A 15,775-nucleotide genomic window follows, 5' to 3' on the forward strand; every position below is an offset into this window, starting at 1 on the left:
CCCGGAGTTGTAAATATTTTCAGTTTTCTGGTCATTTCCCTGCTTTCTAAGGGATATGTCAGTGATTGAAAACGGCAGGGTATGTAGTAAGGACCTACTTACTTTTATTTCAAGTGCTTATTACAAGTTTAAATCATTTCTGGAAACTCTAAATGCGTATTTTAAGAGTTATACCACAATTAGACAGTTTTCTTACAAGTATGTACTGGAACCGTCAGGATATTAACTTTTTCACCAAAAAGACGCTCGAGGAATTCGGCCTCAATTGTAAACATAAGCAGTATAGTCCTCACTTACAGTCTTTCTACACTAATTTTGAGATGTATAAACATGAATTCCTAATATTCATGTGAAATTCAAGTGAAACCACTCCCTAAAGTGCCGGGATTTGTAAATATTTTCAGTTTATTGGTCATTTCCCTGCTTTCCACGGGTAATGTCAGTGATTGAAAACGGCAGGAAATGTAGTAATAATCTACTTACTTTAATTTCAAGTGCTTATTACAAGTTTGAAATCATTTCTGGAAACTCTAAATGCGTATTTTAAGAGTTATACCACAATTAGACAGTTTTCTTACTAGTATGTACTGGAACCATCAGGATATTAACTTTTTCACCAAAAAGACGCTGGAGAAATTGGGCCTCAATTGTAAACATAAGCAGTATAGTCCTCACTTACAGTCTTTCTACACTAATTTTGACCTGTATAAACATGGATTCCTAATATTTTAAATCAAATTCAAGTGAAAACGCTCCGTAAAGTGTCCGGGGTTGTAAATATTATCAGTTTTCTGGTCATTTCCCTGCTTTCCACGGGTAATGTCAGTGATTGAAAAAGGCAGGAAATGTAGTAATAATCTACTTACTTTAATTTCAAGTGTTTATTACAAGATTTTAATGATTCCTGGAAACTCTAAATGCGTATTTTAAGAGTTATACCACAATTAGACAGTTTTCTTACAAGTATGTACTGGAACCGTCAGGATATTAACTGATTCACCAAAAGGACGCTAGAGAAATTCGTCCTTCATTGTAAACATAAGGAGTATAGTCCTCACTTACAGTCTTTCTACACTAATTTTTAACTGTATAAACATGGATTCCTAATATTTCAAAGCAAATTCAAGTGAAAACGCTCGGTAAAGAGGCCAGAGTTTTAAATATTATCAGTTTTCTGGTCATTTCCCTGCTCCACGGGTAATGTCAGTGATTGAAAACGGCAGGGTATGTAGTAAAAACCTACTTACTTTTATTTCAAGTGCTTATTACAAGTTGTAAATCATTTCTGGAAACTCTAAATGCGTATTTTAAAAGTTATACAACAATTAGACAGTTTTCTTACAATATGTACTGGAACCATCAGGATATTAACTTTTTCACCAAAAAGACGCTCGAGAAATTCGGCCTCAATTGTAAACATAAGCAGTATAGTCCTCACTTACAGTCTTCCTACACTAATTTTGAGCTGTATAAACTTGAATTTGTAGTATTTTAAAGCAAATTCAAGTGAAAACGCTCTGTAAAGTGGCCGGAGTTGTAAATATTATCAGTTTTCCGGTCATTTCCCTGCTTTCCACGGGTAATGTCAGTGATTGAAAACGGCAGGATATGTAGTAAGAACCTACTTACTTTTATTTCAAGTGCTTATTACAAGTTTGAAATCATTTCTGGAAACTCTAAATGCGTATTTTAAGACTTATACCGCAATTAGACAGTTTTCTTACAAGTATGTACTGGAACCGTCAGGATATTAACTGATACACCAAAAAGACGCTCAAGAAATTCCGCCTCAATTGTAAACATAAGCAGTATAGTCCTCACTTACAGTCTTTCTACACTAATTTTGAGCTGTATAAACCTGATTCCTAATATTTGAAAGCAAATTCAAGTGAAAACGCTCTCTAAAGTGGCCGGAGTTGTAAATATTATCAAATTTCTGGTCATTTCCCTGCTTTCCACGGGTAAAGTCAGTGATTGAAAATGGCAGGGTATGTAGTAAGAACCTACCTACTTTTATTCAGGGCTTATTACAAGTTTAAATCATATCTGGAAACTCTAAATGCGTACTTTAAGATTTATACTACAATTAGACATTTTCTTACAAGTATGTACTGGAACCATCAGGTTATTGACTGATTCACCAAAAAGACGCTCGAGAAATTCGGCCTCAATTGTAAACATAAGCAGTATAGTCCTCACTTACAGTCTTTCTACACTAATTTTGAGCTGTGTAAACATGGATTCCTAACATTTGAAAGCAAATTCAAGTGAAAACACTTCCTAAAGTGCCCGGAGTTGTAAATATTTTCAGTTTTCTGGTCATTTCCCTGCTTTCTAAGGGTAATGTCAGTGATTGAAAACGGCAGGAAATGCAGTAATAATCTACTTACTTTAATTTCAAGTGTTTATTACAAGATTTTAATCATTCCTGGAAACTCTAAATGCGTATTTTAAGAGTTATACCACAATTAGACAGTTTTCTTACGAGTATGTACTGGAACCGTCAGGATATTAACTGATTCACCAAAAGGACGCTAGAGAAATTTGGCCTTAATTGTAAACATAAGGAGTATAGTCCTCACTTACAGTCTTTCTACACTAATTTTGAACTGTATAAATATGGATTCCTAATATTTTAAAGCAAATTCAAGTGAAAACGCTCGGTAAAGAGGCCAGAGTTGTAAATATTATCAGTTTTCTTGTCATTTCTCTGCTCCACGGGTAATGTCAGTGATTGAAAACGGCAGGGTATGTAGTAAGAACCTACCTACTTTTATTTCAAGGGCTTATTACAAGTTTAAATCATTTCTGGAAACTCTAAATGCGTATTTTAAGAGTTATACCACAATTAGACAGTTTTCTTACGAGTATGTACTGGAACCGTCAGGATATTAACTGATTCACCAAAAGGACGCTAGAGAAATTTGGCCTTAATTGTAAACATAAGGAGTATAGTCCTCACTTACAGTCTTTCTACACTAATTTTGAACTGTATAAACATGGATTCCTAATATTTTAAAGCAAATTCAAGTGAAAACGCTCGGTAAAGAGGCCAGAGTTGTAAATATTATCAGTTTTCTGGTCATTTCTCTGCTCCACGGGTAATGTCAGTGATTGAAAACGGCAGGGTATGTAGTAAGAACCTACCTACTTTTATTTCAAGGGCTTATTACAAGTTTAAATCATTTCTGGAAACTCTAAATTCGTATTTTAAGAGTTATACCACAATTAGACAGTTTTCTTACAAGTATGTACTGGAACCGTCAGGATATTAACTTTTTCACCAAAAAGACGATCGAGGAATTCAGCCTCAATTGTAAACATAAGCAGTATAGTCCTCACTTACAGTCTTTCTACACTAATTTTGAGATGTATAAACATGAATTCCTAATATTCATGTGAAATTCAAGTGAAACCACTCCCTAAAGTGCCGGGATTTGTAAATATTTTCAGTTTATTGGTCATTTCCCTGCTTTCCACGGGTAATGTCAGTGATTGAAAACGGCAGGAAATGTAGTAATAATCTACTTACTTTAATTTCAAGTGCTTATTACAAGTTTGAAATCATTTCTGGAAACTCTAAATGCGTATTTTAAGAGTTATACCACAATTAGACAGTTTTCTTACTAGTATGTACTGGAACCATCAGGATATTAACTTTTTCACCAAAAAGACGCTGGAGAAATTGGGCCTCAATTGTAAACATAAGCAGTATAGTCCTCACTTACAGTCTTTCTACACTAATTTTGACCTGTATAAACATGGATTCCTAATATTTTAAATCAAATTCAAGTGAAAACGCTCCGTAAAGTATCCGGGGTTGTAAATATTATCAGTTTTCTGGTCAATTCCCTGCTTTCCACGGGTAATGTCAGTGATTGAAAAAGGCAGGAAATGTAGTAATAATCTACTTACTTTAATTTCAAGTGTTTATTACAAGATTTTAATGATTCCTGGAAACTCTAAATGCGTATTTTAAGAGTTATACCACAATTAGACAGTTTTCTTACAAGTATGTACTGGAACCGTCAGGATATTAACTGATTCACCAAAAGGACGCTAGAGAAATTCGGCCTTCATTGTAAACATAAGGAGTATAGTCCTCACTTACAGTCTTTCTACACTAATTTTTAACTGTATAAACATGGATTCCTAATATTTCAAAGCAAATTCAAGTGAAAACGCTCGGTAAAGAGGCCAGAGTTTTAAATATTATCAGTTTTCTGGTCATTTCCCTGCTCCACGGGTAATGTCAGTGATTGAAAACGGCAGGGTATGTAGTAAAAACCTACTTACTTTTATTTCAAGTGCTTATTACAAGTTTTAAATCATTTCTGGAAACTCTAAATGCGTATTTTAAAAGTTATACAACAATTAGACAGTTTTCTTACAATATGTACTGGAACCATCAGGATATTAACTTTTTCACCAAAAAGACGCTCGAGAAATTCGGCCTCAATTGTAAACATAAGCAGTATAGTCCTCACTTACAGTCTTCCTACACTAACTTTGAGCTGTATAAACTTGAATTTGTAGTATTTTAAAGCAAATTCAAGTGAAAACGCTCTGTAAAGTGGCCGGAGTTGTAAATATTATCAGTTTTCCGGTCATTTCCCTGCTTTCCACGGGTAATGTCAGTGATTGAAAACGGCAGGATATGTAGTAAGAACCTACTTACTTTTATTTCAAGTGCTTATTACAAGTTTGAAATCATTTCTGGAAACTCTAAATGCGTATTTTAAGACTTATACCGCAATTAGACAGTTTTCTTACAAGTATGTACTGGAACCGTCAGGATATTAACTGATACACCAAAAAGACGCTCAAGAAATTCCGCCTCAATTGTAAACATAAGCAGTATAGTCCTCACTTACAGTCTTTCTACACTAATTTTGAGCTGTATAAACATGGATTCCTAATATTTGAAAGAAATTCAAGTGAAAACACTCCCTAAAGTGCCCGGAGTTGTAAATATTTTCAGTTTTCTGGTCATTTCCCTGCTTTCTAAGGGATATGTCAGTGATTGAAAACGGCAGGGTATGTAGTAAGGACCTACTTACTTTTATTTCAAGTGCTTATTACAAGTTTAAATCATTTCTGGAAACTCTAAATGCGTATTTTAAGAGTTATACCACAATTAGACAGTTTTCTTACAAGTATGTACTGGAACCGTCAGGATATTAACTTTTTCACCAAAAAGACGCTCGAGGAATTCGGCCTCAATTGTAAACATAAGCAGTATAGTCCTCACTTACAGTCTTTCTACACTAATTATGAGATGTATAAACATGAATTCCTAATATTCATGTGAAATTCAAGTGAAACCACTCCCTAAAGTGCCGGGATTTGTAAATATTTTCAGTTTATTGGTCATTTCCCTGCTTTCCACGGGTAATGTCAGTGATTGAAAACGGCAGGAAATGTAGTAATAATCTACTTACTTTAATTTCAAGTGCTTATTACAAGTTTGAAATCATTTCTGGAAACTCCAAATGCGTATTTTAAGAGTTATACCACAATTAGACAGTTTTCTTACTAGTATGTACTGGAACCATCAGGATATTAACTTTTTCACCAAAAAGACGCTGGAGAAATTGGGCCTCAATTGTAAACATAAGCAGTATAGTCCTCACTTACAGTCTTTCTACACTAATTTTGACCTGTATAAACATGGATTCCTAATATTTTAAATCAAATTCAAGTGAAAACGCTCCGTAAAGTGTCCGGGGTTGTAAATATTATCAGTTTTCTGGTCATTTCCCTGCTTTCCACGGGTAATGTCAGTGATTGAAAAAGGCAGGAAATGTAGTAATAATCTACTTACTTTAATTTCAAGTGTTTATTACAAGATTTTAATGATTCCTGGAAACTCTAAATGCGTATTTTAAGAGTTATACCACAATTAGACAGTTTTCTTACAAGTATGTACTGGAACCGTCAGGATATTAACTGATTCACCAAAAGGACGCTAGAGAAATTCGGCCTTCATTGTAAACATAAGGAGTATAGTCCTCACTTACAGTCTTTCTACACTAATTTTTAACTGTATAAACATGGATTCCTAATATTTCAAAGCAAATTCAAGTGAAAACGCTCGGTAAAGAGGCCAGAGTTTTAAATATTATCAGTTTTCTGGTCATTTCCCTGCTCCACGGGTAATGTCAGTGATTGAAAACGGCAGGGTATGTAGTAAAAACCTACTTACTTTTATTTCAAGTGCTTATTACAAGTTTTAAATCATTTCTGGAAACTCTAAATGCGTATTTTAAAAGTTATACAACAATTAGACAGTTTTCTTACAATATGTACTGGAACCATCAGGATATTAACTTTTTCACCAAAAAGACGCTCGAGAAATTCGGCCTCAATTGTAAACATAAGCAGTATAGTCCTCACTTACAGTCTTCCTACACTAATTTTGAGCTGTATAAACTTGAATTTGTAGTATTTTAAAGCAAATTCAAGTGAAAACGCTCTGTAAAGTGGCCGGAGTTGTAAATATTATCAGTTTTCCGGTCATTTCCCTGCTTTCCACGGGTAATGTCAGTGATTGAAAACGGCAGGATATGTAGTAAGAACCTACTTACTTTTATTTCAAGTGCTTATTACAAGTTTGAAATCATTTCTGGAAACTCTAAATGCGTATTTTAAGACTTATACCGCAATTAGACAGTTTTCTTACAAGTATGTACTGGAACCGTCAGGATATTAACTGATACACCAAAAAGACGCTCAAGAAATTCCGCCTCAATTGTAAACATAAGCAGTATAGTCCTCACTTACAGTCTTTCAACACTAATTTTGAGCTGTATAAACCTGATTCCTAATAATTGAAAGCAAATTCAAGTGAAAACGCTCTCTAAAGTGGCCGGAGTTGTAAATATTATCAAATTTCTGGTCATTTCCCTGCTTTCCACGGGTAAAGTCAGTGATTGAAAACGGCAGGGTATGTAGTAAGAACCTACCTACTTTTATTCAGGGCTTATTACAAGTTTAAATCATTTCTGGAAACTCTAAATGCGTATTTTAAGAGTTATACTACAATTAGACATTTTCTTACAAGTATGTACTGGAACCATCAGGTTATTGACTGATTCACCAAAAAGACGCTCGAGAAATTCGGCCTCAATTGTAAACATAAGCAGTATAGTCCTCACTTACAGTCTTTCTACACTAATTTTGAGCTGTGTAAACATGGATTCCTAACATTTGAAAGCAAATTCAAGTGAAAACACTTCCTAAAGTGCCCGGAGTTGTAAATATTTTCAGTTTTCTGGTCATTTCCCTGCTTTCTAAGGGTAATGTCAGTGATTGAAAACGGCAGGAAATGCAGTAATAATCTACTTACTTTAATTTCAAGTGTTTATTACAAGATTTTAATCATTCCTGGAAACTCTAAATGCGTATTTTAAGAGTTATACCACAATTAGACAGTTTTCTTACGAGTATGTACTGGAACCGTCAGGATATTAACTGATTCACCAAAAGGACGCTAGAGAAATTTGGCCTTAATTGTAAACATAAGGAGTATAGTCCTCACTTAGTCTTTCTACACTAATTTTGAACTGTATAAACATGGATTCCTAATATTTTAAAGCAAATTCAAGTGAAAACGCTCGGTAAAGAGGCCAGAGTTGTAAATATTATCAGTTTTCTTGTCATTTCTCTGCTCCACGGGTAATGTCAGTGATTGAAAACGGCAGGGTATGTAGTAAAAACCTACTTACTTTTATTTCAAGTGCTTATTACAAGTTTTAAATCATTTCTGGAAACTCTAAATGCGTATTTTAAAAGTTATACAACAATTAGACAGTTTTCTTACAATATGTACTGGAACCATCAGGATATTAACTTTTTCACCAAAAAGACGCTCGAGAAATTCGGCCTCAATTGTAAACATAAGCAGTATAGTCCTCACTTACAGTCTTTCTACACTAATTTTGAGCTGTATAAACCTGATTCCTAACATTTGAAAGCAAATTCAAGTGAAAACGCTCGCTAAAGTGGCCGGAGTTGTAAATATTATCAGTTTTCTGGTCATTTCCCTGCTTTCCACGGGTAATGTCAGTGATTGAAAACGGCAGGGTATGTAGTAAGAACCTACTTACTTTTATTTCAAGCACTTATTACAAGTTTGAAATCATTTCTGGAAACTCTAAATGCATATTTTAAGAGTTATACCACAATTACAGCGTTTCTTACAAGTATATACTGGAACCATCAGGATATTAACTGATTCACCAAAAAGACGCTTGAGAAATTCAGCCTCAATTGTAAACATAAGCAGTTTAGTCCTCACTTACAGTCTTTCTACACTAATTTTGAGCTGTAGAAACATGAATTCCTAGTATTTGAAGCAAATTCAAGTGACAACACTCCCTAAAGTGCCAGGAGTTGTAAGTATTATCAGTTTTCAGGTCATTTCCCAGCTTTCCACGGGTAATGTCAGTGATTGAACACGGGAGGGTATGTATTAAGAACCTACTTACTTTTATTTCAAGTGCTTATTACAAGTTTTAAATCATTTCTGGAAACTCTAAATGCGTATTTTAAGACTTATACCGCAATTAGACAGTTTTCTTACAAGTATTACTGGAACCGTCAGGATATTAACAGATTCACCAAAAAGACGCTTGAGAAATTCGGCCTCAATTTTAAACATAAGCAGTATAGTTCTCACTTACAGTCTTTCTACACTAATTTTGAGCTGTATGAACTTGAATGCGTAATTTCAAGTGTTTATTACAAGATTTTAATCATTCCTGGAAACTCTAAATGCGTAATTTAAGAGTTATACCACAATTAGACAGTTTTCTTACGAGTATGTACTGGAACCGTCAGGATATTAACTGATTCACCAAAAGGACGCTAGAGAAATTCGGCCTTAATTGAAAACATAAGGAGTATAGTCCTCACTTACAGTCTTTCTACACTAATTTTTAACTGTATAAACATGGATTCCTAATATTTCACAGCAAATTCAAGTGAAAACGCTCGGTAAAGAGGCCAGAGTTGTAAATATTTTCAGTTTTCTGGTCATTTCCCTGCTCCACGGGTAATGTCAGTGATTGAAAACGGCAGGGTATGTAGTAAGAACCTACTTACTTTTATTTCAAGTGCTTATTACAAGTTTGAAATCATTTCCGGAAACTCTAAATGCGTATTTTAAGAGTTATACCACAATTAGAGAGTTTTCTTACAAGTATGTACTGGAACCGTCAGGATATTGACAGATTCACCAAAAAGACGCTCGAGAAATTCGGCCTCAATTGTAAACATAAGCAGTATAGTCCTCACTTACAGTCTTTCTACACTAATTTTGAGCTGTATAAACATGGATTCCTAACATTTGAAAGCAAATTCAAGTGAAAACACTCCCTAAAGTGCCCGGAGTTGTAAATATTTTCAGTTTTCTGGTCATTTCCCTGCTTTCTAAGGGTAATGTCAGTGATTGAAAACGGCAGGAAATGCAGTAATAATCTACTTACTTTAATTTCAAGTGTTTATTACAAGATTTTAATCATTCCTGGAAACTCTAAATGCGTATTTTAAGAGTTATACCACAATTAGACAGTTTTCTTACGAGTATGTACTGGAACCGTCAGGATATTAACTGATTCAACAAAAGGACGCTAGAGAAATTTGGCCTTAATTGTAAACATAAGGAGTATAGTCCTCTCTTACAGTCTTTCTACACTAATTTTGACCTGTATAAACATGGATTCCTAATATTTTAAAGCAAATTCAAGTGAAAACGCTCTGTAAAGTGGCCGGAGTTGTAAATATTATCAGTTTTCTGGTCATTTCCCTGCTTTCCACGGGTAATGTCAGTGATTGAAAACGGCAGGGTATGTAGTAAGAACCTACTTACTTTTATTTCAAGTGCTTATTACAAGTTTGAAATCATTTCTGGAAACCCTAAATGCGTATTTTAAGAGTTATACCACAATTAGACAGTTTTCTTACAAGTATGTACTGGAACCGTCAGGATATTAACTTTTTCACCAAAAAGACGCTCGAGGAATTCGGCCTCAATTGTAAACATAAGCAGTATAGTCCTCACTTACAGTCTTTCTACACTAATTTTGAGATGTATAAACATGAATTCCTAATATTCATGTGAAATTCAAGTGAAACCACTCCCTAAAGTGCCGGGATTTGTAAATATTTTCAGTTTATTGGTCATTTCCCTGCTTTCCACGGGTAATGTCAGTGATTGAAAACGGCAGGAAATGTAGTAATAATCTACTTACTTTAATTTCAAGTGCTTATTACAAGTTTGAAATCATTTCTGGAAACTCTAAATGCGTATTTTAAGAGTTATACCACAATTAGACAGTTTTCTTACTAGTATGTACTGGAACCATCAGGATATTAACTTTTTCACCAAAAAGACGCTGGAGAAATTGGGCCTCAATTGTAAACATAAGCAGTATAGTCCTCACTTACAGTCTTTCTACACTAATTTTGACCTGTATAAACATGGATTCCTAATATTTTAAATCAAATTCAAGTGAAAACGCTCCGTAAAGTGTCCGGGGTTGTAAATATTATCAGTTTTCTGGTCATTTCCCTGCTTTCCACGGGTAATGTCAGTGATTGAAAAAGGCAGGAAATGTAGTAATAATCTACTTACTTTAATTTCAAGTGTTTATTACAAGATTTTAAGGATTCCTGGAAACTCTAAATGCGTATTTTAAGAGTTATACCACAATTAGACAGTTTTCTTACAAGTATGTACTGGAACCGTCAGGATATTAACTGATTCACCAAAGGACGCTGGAGAAATTCGGCCTTAATTGTAAACATAAGGAGTATAGTCCTCACTTACAGTCTTTCTACACTAATTTTTAACTGTATAAACATGGATTCCTAATATTTCAAAGCAAATTCAAGTGAAAACGCTCGGTAAAGAGGCCAGAGTTTTAAATATTATCAGTTTTCTGGTCATTTCCCTGCTCCACGGGTAATGTCAGTGATTGAAAACGGCAGGGTATGTAGTAAAAACCTACTTACTTTTATTTCAAGTGCTTATTACAAGTTTTAAATCATTTCTGGAAACTCTAAATGCGTATTTTAAAAGTTATACAACAATTAGACAGTTTTCTTACAATATGTACTGGAACCATCAGGATATTAACTTTTTCACCAAAGAGACGCTCGAGAAATTCGGCCTCCATTGTAAACATAAGCAGTATAGTCCTCACTTACAGTCTTCCTACACTAATTTTGAGCTGTATAAACTTGAATTTGTAGTATTTTAAAGCAAATTCAAGTGAAAACGCTCTGTAAAGTGGCCGGAGTTGTAAATATTATCAGTTTTCCGGTCATTTCCCTGCTTTCCACGGGTAATGTCAGTGATTGAAAACGGCAGGATATGTAGTAAGAACCTACTTACTTTTATTTCAAGTGCTTATTACAAGTTTGAAATCATTTCTGGAAACTCTAAATGCGTATTTTAAGACTTATACCGCAATTAGACAGTTTTCTTACAAGTATGTACTGGAACCGTCAGGATATTAACTGATACACCAAAAAGACGCTCAAGAAATTCCGCCTCAATTGTAAACATAAGCAGTATAGTCCTCACTTACAGTCTTTCTACACTAATTTTGAGCTGTATAAACATGGATTCCTAATATTTGAAAGAAATTCAAGTGAAAACACTCCCTAAAGTGCCCGGAGTTGTAAATATTTTCAGTTTTCTGGTCATTTCCCTGCTTTCTAAGGGATATGTCAGTGATTGAAAACGGCAGGGTATGTAGTAAGGACCTACTTACTTTTATTTCAAGTGCTTATTACAAGTTTAAATCATTTCTGGAAACTCTAAATGCGTATTTTAAGAGTTATACCACAATTAGACAGTTTTCTTACAAGTATGTACTGGAACCGTCTGGATATTAACTTTTTCACCAAAAAGACGCTCGAGGAATTCGGCCTCAATTGTAAACATAAGCAGTATAGTCCTCACTTACAGTCTTTCTACACTAATTTTGAGATGTATAAACATGAATTCCTAATATTCATGTGAAATTCAAGTGAAACCACTCCCTAAAGTGCCGGGATTTGTAAATATTTTCAGTTTATTGGTCATTTCCCTGCTTTCCACGGGTAATGTCAGTGATTGAAAACGGCAGGAAATGTAGTAATAATCTACTTACTTTAATTTCAAGTGCTTATTACAAGTTTGAAATCATTTCTGGAAACTCTAAATGCGTATTTTAAGAGTTATACCACAATTAGACAGTTTTCTTACTAGTATGTACTGGAACCATCAGGATATTAACTTTTTCACCAAAAAGACGCTGGAGAAATTGGGCCTCAATTGTAAACATAAGCAGTATAGTCCTCACTTACAGTCTTTCTACACTAATTTTGACCTGTATAAACATGGATTCCTAATATTTTAAATCAAATTCAAGTGAAAACGCTCCGTAAAGTGTCCGGGGTTGTAAATATTATCAGTTTTCTGGTCATTTCCCTGCTTTCCACGGGTAATGTCAGTGATTGAAAAAGGCAGGAAATGTAGTAATAATCTACTTACTTTAATTTCAAGTGTTTATTACAAGATTTTAATGATTCCTGGAAACTCTAAATGCGTATTTTAAGAGTTATACCACAATTAGACAGTTTTCTTACAAGTATGTACTGGAACCGTCAGGATATTAACTGATTCACCAAAAGGACGCTAGAGAAATTCGGCCTTCATTGTAAACATAAGGAGTATAGTCCTCACTTACAGTCTTTCTACACTAATTTTTAACTGTATAAACATGGATTCCTAATATTTCAAAGCAAATTCAAGTGAAAACGCTCGGTAAAGAGGCCAGAGTTTTAAATATTATCAGTTTTCTGGTCATTTCCCTGCTCCACGGGTAATGTCAGTGATTGAAAACGGCAGGGTATGTAGTAAAAACCTACTTACTTTTATTTCAAGTGCTTATTACAAGTTTTAAATCATTTCTGGAAACTCTAAATGCGTATTTTAAAAGTTATACAACAATTAGACAGTTTTCTTACAATATGTACTGGAACCATCAGGATATTAACTTTTTCACCAAAAAGACGCTCGAGAAATTCGGCCTCAATTGTAAACATAAGCAGTATAGTCCTCACTTACAGTCTTCCTACACTAATTTTGAGCTGTATAAACTTGAATTTGTAGTATTTTAAAGCAAATTCAAGTGAAAACGCTCTGTAAAGTGGCCGGAGTTGTAAATATTATCAGTTTTCCGGTCATTTCCCTGCTTTCCACGGGTAATGTCAGTGATTGAAAACGGCAGGATATGTAGTAAGAACCTACTTACTTTTATTTCAAGTGCTTATTACAAGTTTGAAATCATTTCTGGAAACTCTAAATGCGTATTTTAAGACTTATACCGCAATTAGACAGTTTTCTTACAAGTATGTACTGGAACCGTCAGGATATTAACTGATACACCAAAAAGACGCTCAAGAAATTCCGCCTCAATTGTAAACATAAGCAGTATAGTCCTCACTTACAGTCTTTCTACACTAATTTTGAGCTGTATAAACCTGATTCCTAATATTTGAAAGCAAATTCAAGTGAAAACGCTCTCTAAAGTGGCCGGAGTTGTAAATATTATCAAATTTCTGGTCATTTCCCTGCTTTCCACGGGTAAAGTCAGTGATTGAAAACGGCAGGGTATGTAGTAAGAACCTACCTACTTTTATTCAGGGCTTATTACAAGTTTAAATCATATCTGGAAACTCTAAATGCGTATTTTAAGATTTATACTACAATTAGACATTTTCTTACAAGTATGTACTGGAACCATCAGGTTATTGACTGATTCACCAAAAAGACGCTCGAGAAATTCGGCCTCAATTGTAAACATAAGCAGTATAGTCCTCACTTACAGTCTTTCTACACTAATTTTGAGCTGTGTAAACATGGATTCCTAACATTTGAAAGCAAATTCAAGTGAAAACACTTCCTAAAGTGCCCGGAGTTGTAAATATTTTCAGTTTTCTGGTCATTTCCCTGCTTTCTAAGGGTAATGTCAGTGATTGAAAACGGCAGGAAATGCAGTAATAATCTACTTACTTTAATTTCAAGTGTTTATTACAAGATTTTAATCATTCCTGGAAACTCTAAATGCGTATTTTAAGAGTTATACCACAATTAGACAGTTTTCTTACGAGTATGTACTGGAACCGTCAGGATATTAACTGATTCACAAAAAGGACGCTAGAGAAATTTGGCCTTAATTGTAAACATAAGGAGTATAGTCCTCACTTACAGTCTTTCTACACTAATTTTGAACTGTATAAATATGGATTCCTAATATTTTAAAGCAAATTCAAGTGAAAACGCTCGGTAAAGAGGCCAGAGTTGTAAATATTATCAGTTTTCTTGTCATTTCTCTGCTCCACGGGTAATGTCAGTGATTGAAAACGGCAGGGTATGTAGTAAGAACCTACCTACTTTTATTTCAAGGGCTTATTACAAGTTTAAATCATTTCTGGAAACTCTAAATGCGTATTTTAAGAGTTATACCACAATTAGACAGTTTTCTTACGAGTATGTACTGGAACCGTCAGGATATTAACTGATTCACCAAAAGGACGCTAGAGAAATTTGGCCTTAATTGTAAACATAAGGAGTATAGTCCTCACTTACAGTCTTTCTACACTAATTTTGAACTGTATAAACATGGATTCCTAATATTTTAAAGCAAATTCAAGTGAAAACGCTCGGTAAAGAGGCCAGAGTTGTAAATATTATCAGTTTTCTGGTCATTTCTCTGCTCCACGGGTAATGTCAGTGATTGAAAACGGCAGGGTATGTAGTAAGAACCTACCTACTTTTATTTCAAGGGCTTATTACAAGTTTAAATCATTTCTGGAAACTCTAAATTCGTATTTTAAGAGTTATACCACAATTAGACAGTTTTCTTACAAGTATGTACTGGAACCGTCAGGATATTAACTTTTTCACCAAAAAGACGATCGAGGAATTCGGCCTCAATTGTAAACATAAGCAGTATAGTCCTCACTTACAGTCTTTCTACACTAATTTTGAGATGTATAAACATGAATTCCTAATATTCATGTGAAATTCAAGTGAAACCACTCCCTAAAGTGCCGGGATTTGTAAATATTTTCAGTTTATTGGTCATTTCCCTGCTTTCCACGGGTAATGTCAGTGATTGAAAACGGCAGGAAATGTAGTAATAATCTACTTACTTTAATTTCAAGTGCTTATTACAAGTTTGAAATCATTTCTGGAAACTCTAAATGCGTATTTTAAGAGTTATACCACAATTAGACAGTTTTCTTACTAGTATGTACTGGAACCATCAGGATATTAACTTTTTCACCAAAAAGACGCTGGAGAAATTGGGCCTCAATTGTAAACATAAGCAGTATAGTCCTCACTTACAGTCTTTCTACACTAATTTTGACCTGTATAAACATGGATTCCTAATATTTTAAATCAAATTCAAGTGAAAACGCTCCGTAAAGTATCCGGGGTTGTAAATATTATCAGTTTTCTGGTCAATTCCCTGCTTTCCACGGGTAATGTCAGTGATTGAAAAAGGCAGGAAATGTAGTAATAATCTACTTACTTTAATTTCAAGTGTTTATTACAAGATTTTAATGATTCCTGGAAACTCTAAATGCGTATTTTAAGAGTTATACCACAATTAGACAGTTTTCTTACAAGTATGTACTGGAACCGTCAGGATATTAACTGATTCACCAAAAGGACGCTAGAGAAATTCGGCCTTCATTGTAAACATAAGGAGTA

Source organism: Myotis nattereri (genome assembly GCF_964212035.1).
Source record: "Myotis nattereri genome assembly, chromosome: 6".
Lineage (NCBI taxonomy): Eukaryota > Metazoa > Chordata > Mammalia > Chiroptera > Vespertilionidae > Myotis > Myotis nattereri.